This window comes from Dermochelys coriacea, chromosome 3 (assembly GCF_009764565.3).
Source record: "Dermochelys coriacea isolate rDerCor1 chromosome 3, rDerCor1.pri.v4, whole genome shotgun sequence".
NCBI classification, from domain to species: domain Eukaryota; kingdom Metazoa; phylum Chordata; order Testudines; family Dermochelyidae; genus Dermochelys; species Dermochelys coriacea.
In genome coordinates this window covers 40,280,688-40,296,276 of record NC_050070.1, presented here as the reverse complement: position 1 = coordinate 40,296,276, position 15,589 = coordinate 40,280,688, and the positions used below count along the sequence as shown (strand labels likewise).

Sequence of the window (15,589 nt, the reverse complement as noted above, 5' to 3'; positions counted from 1 at the left end):
TTGGCCTTCACAACATCCACTGACCACAAGTTCCACAGATTGACTGTGCATTGTGTGAAGAAGTACTTCCTTTAGTTTGTTTTAAACCTGCTGCCAATAAATTTCATTGGGTGACCCCTGATTCTTGTATTATTTGAAGGGGTAAATAACACTTTATTCACTTTCTCCATACCATTCATGATTTCATAGATCTCTATCATATCTCCCTTTACTTGTCTCTTTTCCAAACTGAACAGTCCCAGTTTTTTTAATCTCTCCTCATATGAAAGCTGTTCCATACCCTTCATCATTTTTGTTGTTCTTCTCTGCACCTTTTCAATTTTTAATACATCTTTTTTTATATGGGGTAACCAGATCTGCATGCAGTCTTCAAGATGTGGCCATACCATGAATTTATATAATGGCATTATGATATTTACTGTCTTAGTATCTAACTCTTTCTTAATGCTTCCTAACATTCAGTTAAGCTTTTTTGAACAATGCTGCACACTATGTGGATATTTTTCCAAAAACTACCCAATGACTCCAAGATCTCTTTCTTGTGTGGTAATAGCAAACTGAAACCCCATCATTTTTTATGTATAGTTGAGGTGGTGTTTTCCAATGTGCATTACTTTGCATTTATCATCGTTGAATTTCATCTCATTTTCATTTTGTTGTCTTGTCACCCAGTTTTGTGAGATCCCTTTGTTAAGTCCAAAGCAAATGGCAAAGAGTTAACTATCTTGAGCAACTTTGTGTTGTCTGCAAGCTGTGCCACCTCACTGGGCTCCTTTTTCCAGATCATTTATGAAAATACTGAACAGCAGTGGTCCCTATTGGACACTGCTATTTACCTTGGTTCATTCTGAAAACTGACCACATATTCCTACCCTTTATTTCCTGTCTTTTAATCAGTTATTGATCTTCACAAGAACTTTCCCTCTTATCCCATGACTGCTTGCTTTCCTTAAGTCTTTGGTGAGGGACCTTGTCAAAGGCTTTCTGAAGTTCAAGTACACGATAGCCACTGGATCACCCTAGTCCACCTGCTTGTTGAACCCCTCAAAGAATTCTATTAGATTGGTGAGGCATGATTTCCCTTTATAAAGCCATGTTGACTCTTCCCCATCAAATTGTGTTCCTCTGTCTGATAATTCTGTTCCTTTACTATAGATTCAACCGATTTGCCTGGGACTGATGTTAGGCTTACCAGCCTGTAATTGCCAGGATCTTCTCTTAAAAATTGGGGTCACTCCACGGGAGCTTCTCTTAAAAATTGGGGTCACATTAGCTATCCTCCAATCATCTGATAAAGAAGCTAATTTAAGAAGTACCACAGTTTGTACATCCTCAATTTCATATTTGTTTCTTCAGAATTTTTGGGTGAATACCATCTGGTCCTGGTGACTTACTACTGTTTAGTTTGATTAATTTGTTCCAAAACCTCCTCTATTGACACCTCAATCTGGGACCATTCTTCAGATTTGTCACTTAAAAAGAATGGCTCAGGTATGGGAATCTCCCTCAGATCATCTGCAGTGAAGACTGATGCAAAGAATTCATTTAGCTTCTCTGCATCATCCATGCCTTCCTTCAATAGAACCTCAATCATCCAGCAGACCCACTGACTGTTTGGTAAGCTTTCTGCTTCTGATGTACTTAATTATTTTGTTAGAATTTGAAGAGCAACTAGCAAAAGACTTTTACCTTATTATACTTTTACACTTGAGTTGCCAGAGTTTATTCTCCTTTCTATTTTCCTCAGTAAAGTATGTATGACTTTCAGTTTTTAAAGGATGCCTTTTTGCCTCTGCCACTTGTACTTTGTTTAGCCATGGTGGCATTTTTGGTCCTTTTACTGTTTTTATTATTGGGGTATACATTTAATTTGTATTTCTATTATGATTTTAAAAAGTTTCCATGAAGTTTGCAGGCATTTCATTCGAGTGACGGTTCATGTCAATTTCCGCTTAACTAGCTTCCTCATTTTTGTCTAGTTCCCCTTTCTGAAATGAAATGCTACTGTAGTCAGTTTCTGGTATTTCCCCTTCCTCTCTCCCCAGGATATTAAATTTGATTACACTTTGGTCACTATTACCGAGCAGTTCAGTTATATTCACCTCTTGGACAACATCCTGTACTCCATTTAGGATTAAATCCTAAACTCCCTTTGTGGATTCCAGGATTAGCTGCTCCAAGAAGCAGTCATTAATGGCGCCTAGAAATTTTAACTCTGCATCCCATCGTGAGGTGGCTTGTATTCACTCAGGTATGGGGATTGTTGAAATCCCCCATTACTGATTTTGCTATTTTTATAGCCTCTCTAATCACAATTACCATCACCATCAGTCAGTCAGGAGGTTGATAGTATAGTCTTACTGCTATACTCTTACTATTCAAGCACAAAATTTCTATTAATATTGATTCTATGGTACAGTTTGATTCATTTAATATTTTGACTATGCTTTCTTTCACATATAATGCCACTCACCTACTAGAACAACCTACTCTGTAATTCCTATATATTTTGTACCCTGGTATTACTGTGTCGCATTGATTATCATTGTACCACCAAAGTTTCTGTGATGCCTATTATATCAATAGCCTCATTTAATACCAGGCATTCAAGTCCACCCATCTTAGTATTTAGACTTCTAGCATCTGTATACATGCACTTATAAAATTTGTCACTTTTTAATTGTCTGCCTCTATGTGATGTAACTGCATGTGACTCTTTTGTTTGACTGTTTCTCTTCTCTTGTACTTTAACAATTTCTATTGTCTCCTCTTTATCAGGATATAGAGAATCCCTGTTAATAGATCTTCTCCAACTGAATGTCTGTCAGACTCATGTGCTCCTCGGCACCAGTCAGCATTCCCCCAGTCAGTTTCAAATCTCTTCTACCTTTTTCATTTTACATGCCAGCAATCTGGTTCCATTTTGGTTTAGGTGAAGCCCATCCTTCCTGTATAGGCTCCTTCTTCCCCCAAAGGTTTCTGCGTTCCTAATAAACCTAAAACCCTCCTGTCTACACCATCATCTCATCCACTCACTGAGACCCTAACATTCTGCCTAACTGTTCCTGAGCATGGAACTGGAAGCATTTCAGTTAATACCATCATGGAGGTTCTGGACTTTAATCTCTTACCTAAATTTGGCCTCCAGGCCCTCTCTCCTATCTTTCCCCTATGTCACTGGTACCTACATGTACCATGGTCACTGGCTACTTCCCAGCATTGCATATAAATCTATCTCGATGTCTTGAGAAATTCACGACCTTCGCATCTGACAGGCAAGTCGCCATGAGAGTCTCCCGGTCAACATAAACTCAGCTATCTGTATGTCTCATGATTGAATTCTCCATTACTATTACCTGACTCTTCCTAGTAACTGTGATTCCCTCCTGTGGAGTGATATCCTCTTAGCAAGAGGATATCTGGAATGAGAGTTCCAACTATGGGATCATTTCCCTCCTCTTCAGTTTGATGTTCTCTTTTCCCAAGACTTTCATCCTCCTTAACAGCAGAGAGGCTGTCAGACTGGGGGTTGGACTGCTCTATTGTGTCCCTGAAAGTCTCATTCCATTTTTATTACACCAAAATTACAAAAATTACTTTTAATGAAAATAAAGTTCTGTACAAGGAATTTTTTAAAAATAGGTTTTACTCAAATGTTTAAACAATGACAGATCTGACTCTCAGTTACAGCCATGAAATCCCACAGAATCTAGTGTAGTGCAAGGGTGTAACTAAAAACATTTGGTACCTTAGTATTTTGGATATGGAAAACTGCATGTAGTTATTGGCATCTGAAATATATAATGTGCTCTTAACTTTATTACTAAGAATAATAAATAATAATGGGGGCAGAGTTTACATTCTTTTCTTCCAGAAGGTTTCTAAATTCTCTGGGTCAAGTCCTGCAAATTAGTGAATAACATGGAGTTATGCCCCTCATTAAAATATTCAGCAATAAAGCTAAGGAATAAAGACCCCTGATGTTTCTGTCCCTCATGTACATATCCCTAATGCAGTGTTTGGCAAAGCATGCGAGCCCCCCTAGTCACACCTACAAAATGCTGCTTTCTTCCTCTCTGAATTTCTCTGTGGGGAAATGCCAATGAATTCTGCTCCTCAGCCAGGAGGGGAATGCAGAGACTTCTTGCAAAAGGATTCCTTCTTCCTGATATCTCAGTGCATGCGCTCTCTCTCTCTCTCTCTCTCTCTCTCTCTCTCACACACACACACACACACACACACACACACACACAGCGTTTCAGCTGAGTTTTCACCCTTACATGGCAATGAAGGGCTGCCTGTGATTAGGCTGTTTGTCTTACATGTATTTTGTATAGCAAACAAAAAATCTCTATCCCCTGAAATACCACTACCTCTGGTGTGGTGACTATCAAATTGTGGGATAATGCTATAATGTAGGACAAAAGCTGAAAAATACCATCAGTTGAAATCACAAGGATTAATTAAATCAGTGGAATATAAGGACATTGAAGTAGCCCATTAACATCTCTACTCCTAACTATATAGCACCATATACTTAATGACCACAAACAGTCAGAGCCTCTGCTTATTTCCCAGATGAAACATGGCAGAGAGACTGCTACAGCCATACTGAGACAGAAGTTCAATACTGATTCACAAAGAACACTGCCATACACTGAATCACCATCCCAGAAACATTTTTTTAAACTATGCACATATGTTGATAAAATTTAATCTGCAAATCTACATTTTCAGATTTTGTCCCTTTTTAAAAACAAACAACTCTCTTCTCCTTGCCAAAATAATGCCACTCCAAGTAAGTATTTTTAAGATGCTCTGCAAATAGATAAGAACAAATAGCATATCGGCAAGAAGTACAGCATAGACACAGCCAAATGAGTGAGATTTCAAGTCTCCAAGCACAAAAATAAATGTGAACCAATGTCTTAATACTAAAAGTTTAGCAACTAATGTACTCATCCTCTCAGTGACATATGTTGCAGCCTGACTATGCTTTATCTAGGTAGATGTTACATAAATGAACAGCAGCATTCTCCCCCTCGGCCTCTGCCTCCACCTTTTAAAAGTTTGTTTCCATCAGAATCACATATAAGCTGTTTTGGTGATGCATATATTAATTTTCAATTGGCAGGCACAATTTCTAAAATGTGAATTAAAAAGTATTCATTTAAATCAACCCATAACAGTATTTGTATTTTTACAACAAGGAACCTCAGAACATAGTCCATAATTCATCCCTTTTATTCCCTTGCCTTTTATTGACTTAACTCTTCCATTGCATTTTGTCCTTTTAGGCCCTGATATCACAAACGCTTAAATAAGTATTTAACTTTAAAGCATTAGCACATGTTGACTAATATGTAAAGACTACTCACATGTGTAATTAAATAATTAAGAACAAGACACAATAAAATGGATTTGTTAAAACAAGTTTATTTAATTTTTTCATATTTCTTATTTTTGTCATAGTAATGTGAACAATCTGTCTGATGGGTGGCAAAGTCAGATACACTGATAAGCAGTTCCTTCTGGAAAACTCTGAAACTGATATTTTTTTTTCATACATGTCCTTAAGCAGTAATGGAAGAACCTCAAGAGTTTCAACATAGATTCATAGATTCATAGATACTAAGGTCAGAAGGGACCACTCTGATCATCTAGTCCGACCTCCTGCACAGCGCAGGCCACAGAATGTCACCCACCACTCCTATGAAACACCTCACCCATGTCTGAGCTATTGAAGTCCTCAAATCATGGTTCAAAACTTCAAGGAGCAGAGAAGCCTCCCTCCAGTCAACCATGCCCCATGCTACAGAGGAAGGCAAAAAAAAACCTCCAGGGCCTCTTCCAATCTGCCCTGGAGGAAAACTCCCTCCCGACCCCAAACATGGCAATCAGCCAAACCCTGAGCACATGGGCAAGATTCACCAGCCAGATACCCAGGAAAGAATTTTCAATAGTAAATCAGATCCCACCCATCTAATATCCCATCTCAGGGGATTTGGCCTATTTACCCTGAATATTTAAAGATCAATTACTTACCAAAATCCCATTATCCCGTCATACCATCTCCTCCATAAACTTATCGAGTAGAATCTTAAAACCAGATAGATCTTTTGCCCCCACTGCTTCCCTTGGAAGGTTATTCCAAAACTTCACTCCTCTGATGGTTAAAAACCTTCGTCTGATTTCAAGTCTAAACTTCCTGGTGGCCAGTTTATACCCATTTGTTCTTGTGTCCACATTGGTGCTGAGCTTAAATAATTCCTCTCCCTCTCCTGTATTTATCCCTCTGATATATTTATAGAGAGCAATCATATCTCCCCTCAACCTTCTTTTAGTTAGGCTAAACAAGCCAAGCTCCTTAAGTCTCCTTTCATAAGACAAGTTTTCCATTCCTCGGATCATCCTAGTAGCCCTTCTCTGTACCTGCTCCAGTTTGAATTCATCCTTTTTAAACATGGGAGACCAGAACTGCACACAGTATTCTAGGTGAGGTCTCACCAGTGCCTTGTATAACGGTACTAAAACCTCCTTATCCCTACTGGAAATGCCTCTCCTGATGCATCCCAAAACCGCATTAGCTTTTTTCACAGCCATATCACATTGGCAGCTCATAGTCATCCTATGATCAACCAATACTCCAAGGTCCTTCTCCTCTTCCGTTACTTCTAATTGATGCATCCCCAACTTATAACTAAAATTCTTGTTATTAATCCCTAAATGCATAACCTTACACTTCTCACTATTAAATTTCATCCTATTACTATTACTCCAGTTTACAAGGTCATCCAGATCCTCCTGTATAATATCCCGATCCTTCTCCGAATTGGCAATACCTCCCAGCTTTGTATCATCTGCAAACTTTATTAGCACACTCCCACTTTTTGTGCCAAGGTCAGTAACAAAAAGATTAAATAAGATTGGTCCCAAAACCGATCCCTGAGGAACTCCACTGGTAACCTCCCTCCAACCTGACAGTTCGCCTTTCAGTAGGACCCGTTGCAGTCTCCCCTTTAACCAATTCCTTATCCACCTTCTGATGTTCATATTGATCCCCATCTTCTCCAATTTAACTAATAATTCCCCATGTGGCACGGTATCAAATGCCTTACTGAAATCTAGGTAAATTAGATCCACTGCATTTCCTTTATCTAAAAAATCTGTTACTTTTTCAAAAAAGGAGATTAGGTTGGTTTGGCACGATCTACCTTTTGTAAAACCATGTTGTATTTTGTCCCATTTACCATTGACTTCAATGGCCTTAACTAATTTCTCCTTCAAAATTTTTTCCAGGACCTTGCATACTACAGATGTCAAACTAACTGGCCTGTAGTTACCTGGATCACTTTTTTTTTCCTTTCTTAAAAATAGGAACTATATTAGCAATTCTCCAATCATTCGGTACTATTCCTGAGTTTACAGATTCATTAAAAATTCTTGCTAATGGGCTTGCAATTTCAGGTGCCAATTCCTTTAATATTCTTGGATGAAGATTATCTGGGCTCCCCGATTTAGTCCCATTAAGCTGTTTCAGTTTCGCTTCTACCTCTGATATGGTAATATCTACCTCTATATCCTCCTTCCCATTTGTCATGCTACCATTATCCCCAAGATCCTCTTTAGCCTTATTAAAGACTGAGGCAAAGTATTTGTTTAGATATTGGGCCATGCCTAGATTATCTTTAACCTCCACTCCATCCTCAGTGTTAAGCGGCCCCACTTCTTCCTTCTTAGTTTTCTTCTTATTTATATGGCTATAGAACCTTTTACTATTGGTTTTAATTCCCTTTGCAAGGTCCAACTCTACTCGACTTTTAGCCTCTCTGACTTTATCCCTACATCTTCTGACCTCAATTAGGTAGCTTTCCTTGCTGATCCCTCCCATCTTCCACTCCCTGTATGCTTTCTGCTTCTTCATAATCACCTCTCTAAGATGCTTGCTCATCCAGCTTGGTCTACAACTCCTTCCTATGAATTTTTTCCCCTTTCTTGGGATACAGGCTTCCGATAGCTTCTGCAGTTTTGATTTAAAGTAATCCCAGGCCTCAACTGCCTTTAGATCCATAAGTTCTCAGTCCAATCCACTTCCCTAACTAATTGCCTTAATTTTTGAAAGTCAGCCCTTTTGACATCAAAAACCCTAGTTGCAGATTTATTTTTGTTAATCCTTCCATTTAGTTTGAACTGAATTAGCTCATGATCACTTGAGCCAAGATTGTCCCCTACAACCATTTCTTCTATGAGGTCCTCGCTACTCACCAAAATTAAATCTAAAATGGCATCCCCTCTAGTCGGTTCAGCAACTACTTGATGAAGGAATCCATCAGCTATCGCATCTAGGAAAATCTGAGCCCTATTATTATTTCTAGCACTCGTCCTCCAGTCTATATCTGGGAAGTTAAAGTCTCCCATGATCACGCAGTTTCCATTAGTATTTACTTTATTAAAGACATTAAAAAGGGCTCTATCCATAACCAAATTAGATCCCGGAGGTCTATAGCACACCCCAAGCACTATCGCAGGAGAGGCTTTACTAGTTTTCTTCCCCAATGTAATTTTTGCCCAGACAGACTCTGTCTTATCCATTGCATCGCTTCTTATTTCTTTACATTCTAACTCATCGTTGATATACAATGCTACTCCACCCCCTTTACTTTTGTTTCTGTCTTTCCTAAACAGCACATACCCTTCAATACCTGTAGTCCAGTCATGACTACTATTCCACCATGTTTCTGTTATCCCTATAATATCTGGTTTCACTTCCTGCACCAGTAGCTCTAGTTCCTCCATTTTGTTACCTAGACTCCTCGCATTGGTGTATAAACATCTTAATTTTTGCTGTTTGGCCTCGCTCACATTTTGTACCCTATTAGGCACAGTCATTCTACAGCCAGTATAACCTATTAGACTAGTATCCACACCGCCCTCGCTCCTTATATACATTCTCCTACCCATGGCTGTATCCTTTCTTACTTCATCTTCTTCCCTCTCAATGCTAAAATCTGGCGTGGAGATTTTCTGGACATCTCCCATCCATCTCCCCCCAATTCCTAGTTTAAAGCTCTCTTTATCAGTTGTGCCAGCCTCGATCCTAGAAGTCTATTTCCTTCCCTACTCAGATGAAGTCCATCCCGAGAGAACTGACCTCTGTCCGTGAATGCCTCCCAGTGGCCATACATCCCAAAGCCCTCCTTATAGCACCACTGCCTAAGCCATCTGTTGACAGTCATAATCTTGTCAGACCTCTGTTGCCCTTCTCTAGGAACAGGAAGGATCCCGCTAAAGATCACCTGAGCCTCAATTTCCTTAAGCGTCTTCCCCAGCCTAGCATAGTCTCCCTTGATACTTTCCAGCGAGAATCTAGACGTATCATTTGTTCCCACATGAAGGATAATTAGGGGATTCTTTCCCGCTCCCTTGAGGATCCTTTTCAACCTCAGGTCTACATCCCGTATCTTAGCACCTGGAAGACAGCACACCCTTCTATTCTCAGGATCAGCTCTAGTTACAGGCCTGTCTATTCTTCTCAATAAAGAGTCCCCGATCACATAGACCTGCCTTTTCCTGATGACAGTGCTATTCTCCAGTCTCTCCCCTGTTCCCTCTGGCTGCAAGTTCTTTCCATTCCTATTTTCCCTTACAATCCTCTTCAACCCATCCTGTATCCTCCTGGGGCTCATATTTGGTGTAGTCTCCCTTGACTCTTCCCCTTTTTCTATAGGGCTAGCCTCTCTTCTCTTCTTCCTTACCCTTCCACCTTCAACAAGTACCTGCTGAGCCCCTTCTTCATTTTCCAACTCTGCAAACCTGTTCCTAAGCTCTATTTCTCCTTCACTAGCCCGTCTTTTTCTCTGCCTGGTTCTTTGAGTCACATGTTTCCACTGACCACTTTCCTCATCCAGTCTCTCCTCAAAATTCCCCAGCCCTGCTTCCATCTGTGAGTATGAGCTTTTCCCTTCAGATACCTCATATCTTTGCTCCATCATCTGCTCAAACCCCTTCCTAAACTCAACCAGACTTTCCACCTGCATCTCCAAACCTCGGATCTTTTCCTCCATCAGCTCTATCAGACGGCATTTCATGCAGAAAAAACTCTTACCGGTTCCCCCCTCCAGGATCATGTACATACCACAGCTTCCACATCCAGTCATCCTGAATGTGTCTTTCACTACAGGAGTCACTCCCACAGCTGCCTCTGTATCTGTCATCTCCTTCCCACGTAAATCCTGTTAATCTGGGAAACACAAGCCACACCAAAAAGACCACCTCCCCAGCAAAAGCAAACCCCAAACAAGCACCACAAGACAAACTCCCCTTCCAAACTCCCACTCAAACTCCCAAACATGGCTGATTGAGACTATCAATGATTGATTTATAGAAGTCTCTCTCAAGACAGAGAGCTAAGCCTGACACAAGGCAATCAGAATCTTACAACAGGAAACCAGCAAGTCCTTCCTATATTTTAATACTGTCAGTTGGTGTAACATGGGAAACTGAGATGTTTGAGAAGAAAAAGAAGGAAATTAACAGAGTAAGTAATTAACAGTGCAGTTGGTGGATGCACCAGAAGACTAAACAAAAGGTAAAACAATGTCAAAAAGATAGTGACATACGTTGTATGCAGTTTAGTAAGGGAATGATGCTGACAAACATGTTGAGGGTCTCTAAAGCACAACAGAGGTGGACATACTGGCTGCCTCAATGCCAGGGCCGGCTGCAGGCACCAGTGTTCCAAGCAGGTGCTTGGGGCAGTAGTTAGAAAGGGGCAGCAGTGTTTCCATGGTGGCAGCAATTCGGTGGCAACTTCTCCATTCCACTGGCTGCGGCAGCAAATTGGCGGCAGCTTCTCCTTTTTGCCATCTGCGGCGTCAGTTTTTTTCACTGCTTGGGGCAGCAAAAACTGTAGAGCCGGCCCTGCTCAGTGCCACTATCAGTGGAAAGTTAGAAAACATCTACCAGAGTAAAGCTTAAAAACTAATTTAAATCAGGCGACACAGGCTTTTTTCTGGGTCACTGATGGGTGAATGATGCAAGGGGCAGCTCAGAAGATTTTTAAGTCTTTCTTCGGGTTTCATTGAGAGGGGCAGCATGGCCATGTATAACTGCTTATACTGACCTCTGGGAAAGAATGGGCTCCAGACTCAGAACTTCTGGCTCATTTGCTGACCCTGTGTGTTCTATTAATGATTGCTATTCTGGTTTGTAAGCTTTCACAGCATGACCAGTGTGGTGCTCTCTCATTATACTCAAGAATTCTCAGCAATGTCTTCCAAAGGTCCTCATTCACTGATGTAATCACCATTCACTGATGGTATCACCATCCTTTTCCTCCCCTGTTTCTAGTGCATCATAGTACCAGTTTGTTTGGCCAATATTGCTACAGGATTGCTGTAAACCTGTAGCAGAGTATCTACTGTAATAGCACACATTGAAAAATAAGTCTCAACCACCATGGCAAGTGCCAGGTAGAGCTTTCATCTCAAGACTTCCCTGGCACTTTCTTCCCTAATTTGTTAGTTTCAGGTCCTTGCTATATGCAAGTCATAAGCTTCCTCCTTCACCTCTCAGCAAACTAAGAGAAGGCTGACTGGGGATTTTTATTTTGAATTTCTCAATTCTTGCCCTGCTGAGAATGAAAAACACTTGAATTGGCTGTGATGTCTCTGTGTGGATTGGGAGGAAGCAGACTAAGTGGATGTTGATGATTCATAAGTGATCTTATGCTTACAAATTTCCTCTATTCCAACCAGCTACTTGTGGAGGACCAGGTCTCCTTAAAGTTCTGCTTGGCTCATCAATCACAAAAATAAAAACAAAACTTGTTGTATTAGACATGTGAATAAGAAAATGTTTGAGACACTGTATCAAGTGAGTATTGTTTGTAAAAGTACAATTCATTCTAAGAGGTCTCAGTAGTGATTGTATGTTTGAAGATCCAGCATAACTATAGTAAGGTTTCTGTGTATATCCAAGTTGTGAAAAACCTTGAAGGCCACACTGGCTTTGCTGGTATGCATGGCAGGACATAATGTATTCGTATGCTACCTATGAGAGAATGAACAATATTCTGTCTGGTATTCACAATGGTACTGCTCTAAAATTAGATCCACTAAGTTTCCAATGACCACACAAAAATACACATATTATGGTTGTGTGTACATACGTATATATAAAAACCAAGGACTTGAAATCTCATTTAAAAAGTTATTTCTTAAAAAAGTCTTTCAACTTTTTTTCTCAGCTAGATCTAATATCTAATAGGGAATTGAAGATTTCTCTGGGAGGTGAGTCCATATTTCAGTGTTCTCTCTCCTGTCGGTCAATTAGCCCTCAATTCTGTGAGCACTCACAAGCGAGTTGCCTGATTAAAGGAAGTATTTGTGACAGGGTCATTCCTGAGCTCCTGACAAATTACTTCTGGGTCCCTGGTCAGATGCAAAAAGACAAAACAGTTTTAATTTGGCTGTTCCCCCTTCCAGTGAAGCACCATCTGCCGCAGTCATACTCAGAAACAAACAGGCAAATCACTCATAGCAACTCAAAACAATAGTTCCAAGTCAAACCTACCTTCCCTCAGGAAGCTTCTGTCAGGCAGCAGTCTACTCAGTTCCTGGCCCTAGCCAGGCTGTTCGCAAGGAATGGAAGCTGAAGAACTGCTTTCCCTCCCAGCCAGTTTCTAACTGAGCTGGATCCTCCTGTTTCACCTGCCTCTCTAAGCCTGATACCTACTGCATATGTAGCAGGGCAGAGCTGATTGAGCCCACAGAAGATAGTTAACCCTTTACAGTGTTTTTATACCCCATCACAGTATTATGTTAAATATTATATATTAAATCTACTTGGGGAGTTGAAGGAAGTGTTTCCCACTGCTGATACTTGTCCTTTCACCAGGTTCACAAGAGCTATAGATAGATACCTAGATATAGATTAGCACCTTATTTGTTGTTCCTCTCTTGACCTGACATTCTCAATTCAGTCTTTAAATTTTCCTCCCCTCCTTAGTACACTGTTGGAGACATATGGCTAACTAAGGTCCTCTCAATCTTATAAACTCTTAATGTGAGCAACTTCTTTTGGACTAATAGTTATGATTAGTTCATGGTTTTAAAGTGATTTAAAGTGGTGTATCTCCACACTATGTACAAGGAATAAGTATTATTTTTGGAATAAGCATGAAATAGATAACTAACATTTTTTGCCTTCACACTGACTAATTTCTCCTTGTTTTGACATCAAAAGAAATATAAAAAACATAACAGCTGCATCATGAAAAAGCAAAACTCAGAGTTATATTTATCCTTATATTTCAGCGTAATGATTTACAAAAGAAAATATGCCAAAAGGGCCAAATATTACTGTTTGTGAAACAGAACATTCATATGTTACACATAGCACACACAACAGTGATGATTTGTTATGCCATAAACTGAACTCAACTGGCTAAATTCATTCCTGGTGTAATTTCACTCAAATAAATGAATGGGCTAAATTTGGCTTAGTCACTAGTTATTTACCAAACTGACTGACTGACTAACATTTTTTCACAGTTTGAATATTTTAATTAAGATACACAGAACACACAATATTCTTTTCTTAACCACTTGCTTTTATATAAAGTAACGCACAGTTTTCCCTCTTTAATATGGCCAGAGAAGTCAATAGGCTTCAACATGTAATACAAATAGTTTTACAGAGCCATAGATTTTTAAAGCCAGGTGGGAACATCATCATAATCTAATCTGATCTCCTCTGTAACAAAGGTCATAGAACTTCACCCAATAATTTCTGCATCGGGTCAATAAATTCTATTGGGCTATAGCACATATTTTAGAAAGATATCCAGCCTTCATTAAAGATTGCAAATGATGGAGAATCTACCATATCTCTATGTTTGCTTCAATGGTTAATTACTCTCAGTGTTAAAAATGCACTTTATTTTTAGTTTGAATTTGTCTATCTTGCACTAAAAGATCATCATAAAATAGACACAACAATCTTCTTCCTATAAAGTAGTATATGCTAGCCAAGACTTTCAGAAGTGACTAGTGATTTTGGCACTTAAACTGAAGCGCCTCAGAGAACAGATGCTCAGAATGTTCTAAACTGCTATTCCACCAACACTGATATACAGTAACTCCTCACTTAATGTTGTAGTGATGTTCCTGAAAAATGCGACTTTAAGCGAAACGATGTTAAGCAAATACAATTTTCCCATAAGAATTAATGTAAATGGGGGAGGGGGTTAGGTTCCAAGGAAATTTTTTTCACCAGACAAAAGATATATACACACACACACACTAAGTTTTAAACAATTTAATACTGTACACAGCAATGATGATTGTGAAGCTTGGTTGAGGTGGTGCAGTCAGAGGGTGGAAGAGGGTGGGATATTTCTTATTGCTAAATGATGAACTAGAACAGCTGAGCCCTCAAGGGTTAACACGTTGTTAATGTAGCCTCACACTCTACAAGGCAGCACAAATGGAGGGAGGAGACAGAGCATGGCAGACAGAGACACACACCCTGTGTGTGTGAGAGAGAGATGCACATTGCCCTTTTAAGGACGCAGACTCCACTCTAAGTACATTGCCTTTTTAAGTAGATCAGCAAGTTGAGACAGCCCCTGAAGCCAGCACTCTCCCTCTGTCCTGAGCTCTGTTGTGTCCCCCCCTCCGCTGTGGAAATGGGGTAAACGAGGGGCAGGAGCAGGGGGAGACCCTGACATTAGCTCCCCTCTGTCGCATCCCTGCACAGCAAGCAGGAGGCTCCCGGGAGCAGCTTCAAGGCAGAGGGCAGGAGCAGCACATGGCAGTGGGGGGAGGGACAGCTGAACTGCCGGCAATTGATAGCCTGCTGGGCGGCTGCTGCACAGGGAACTTAGGGGAGCGGGGAGCTAATAGGGGGCTGCTGGTCCACCCTGGTTCCAAGCCCCCACCAGCTACCTGCAATGGGCTGCTCTTCCTGCAAGCAGTGGAAAAAGCAGGTGGCTGCCAAACAACATAAGGGACCATTGTGCAACTTTAAATGAGCATGTTCCCTAATTGATCAGCAATGTAACAATGAAACAATGTTAACTAGGATGACCAAGTGAGGAGTTACTGTATACTGTATGTAGCGCACACAGTTCTCCTCTGTAACAAGATCTTCCTTTGTAGTAGCCCACAAGGTGCATTTTTTGGCTCTGCTCTTTTCTATCTACTGTCTATCTTTGTGCTTTTATCTCTATCATTATCCTTAACTACGAATTTAACGGCAATAATACTAATTTTTCATCATTTTTAAAGACTCTTATTTGTCTGTCTTGAGCAGGTAAACTTGTGACTTCTTAATTTGTTTTAGTGACAGTAAATTCCTCAAAAGAAAGGTCTTCTCTTGGGAATGACAAACATCCTCAAACACAATTTCACATTCTCCATCTCACTTATTCTTAGTGTATGTACAATGTGCTTTAGGTGGCACATGACCAGGATTCATCAACATTTTTGGTCTTTTGGTGGATCATTAGCTTCCCTGGCTGAGGCAAGGTACTGACGGGGAGTGAGACATGAACGCTGATCCCACTAGTTGATTCCTATTAGCCTAC

The 15,589-nt window shown here is 40.3% G+C and overlaps 1 protein-coding gene across 4 annotated transcripts in view; it reads right to left on the bottom strand.

Annotated features, from left to right (window-relative positions):
• DLGAP2 (DLG associated protein 2) overlaps nucleotides 1-15,589 on the bottom strand; it is a 725,030-nt gene that overhangs the window by 360,162 nt on the left and 349,279 nt on the right. The gene's annotated exons all lie outside the window — the stretch shown is intronic.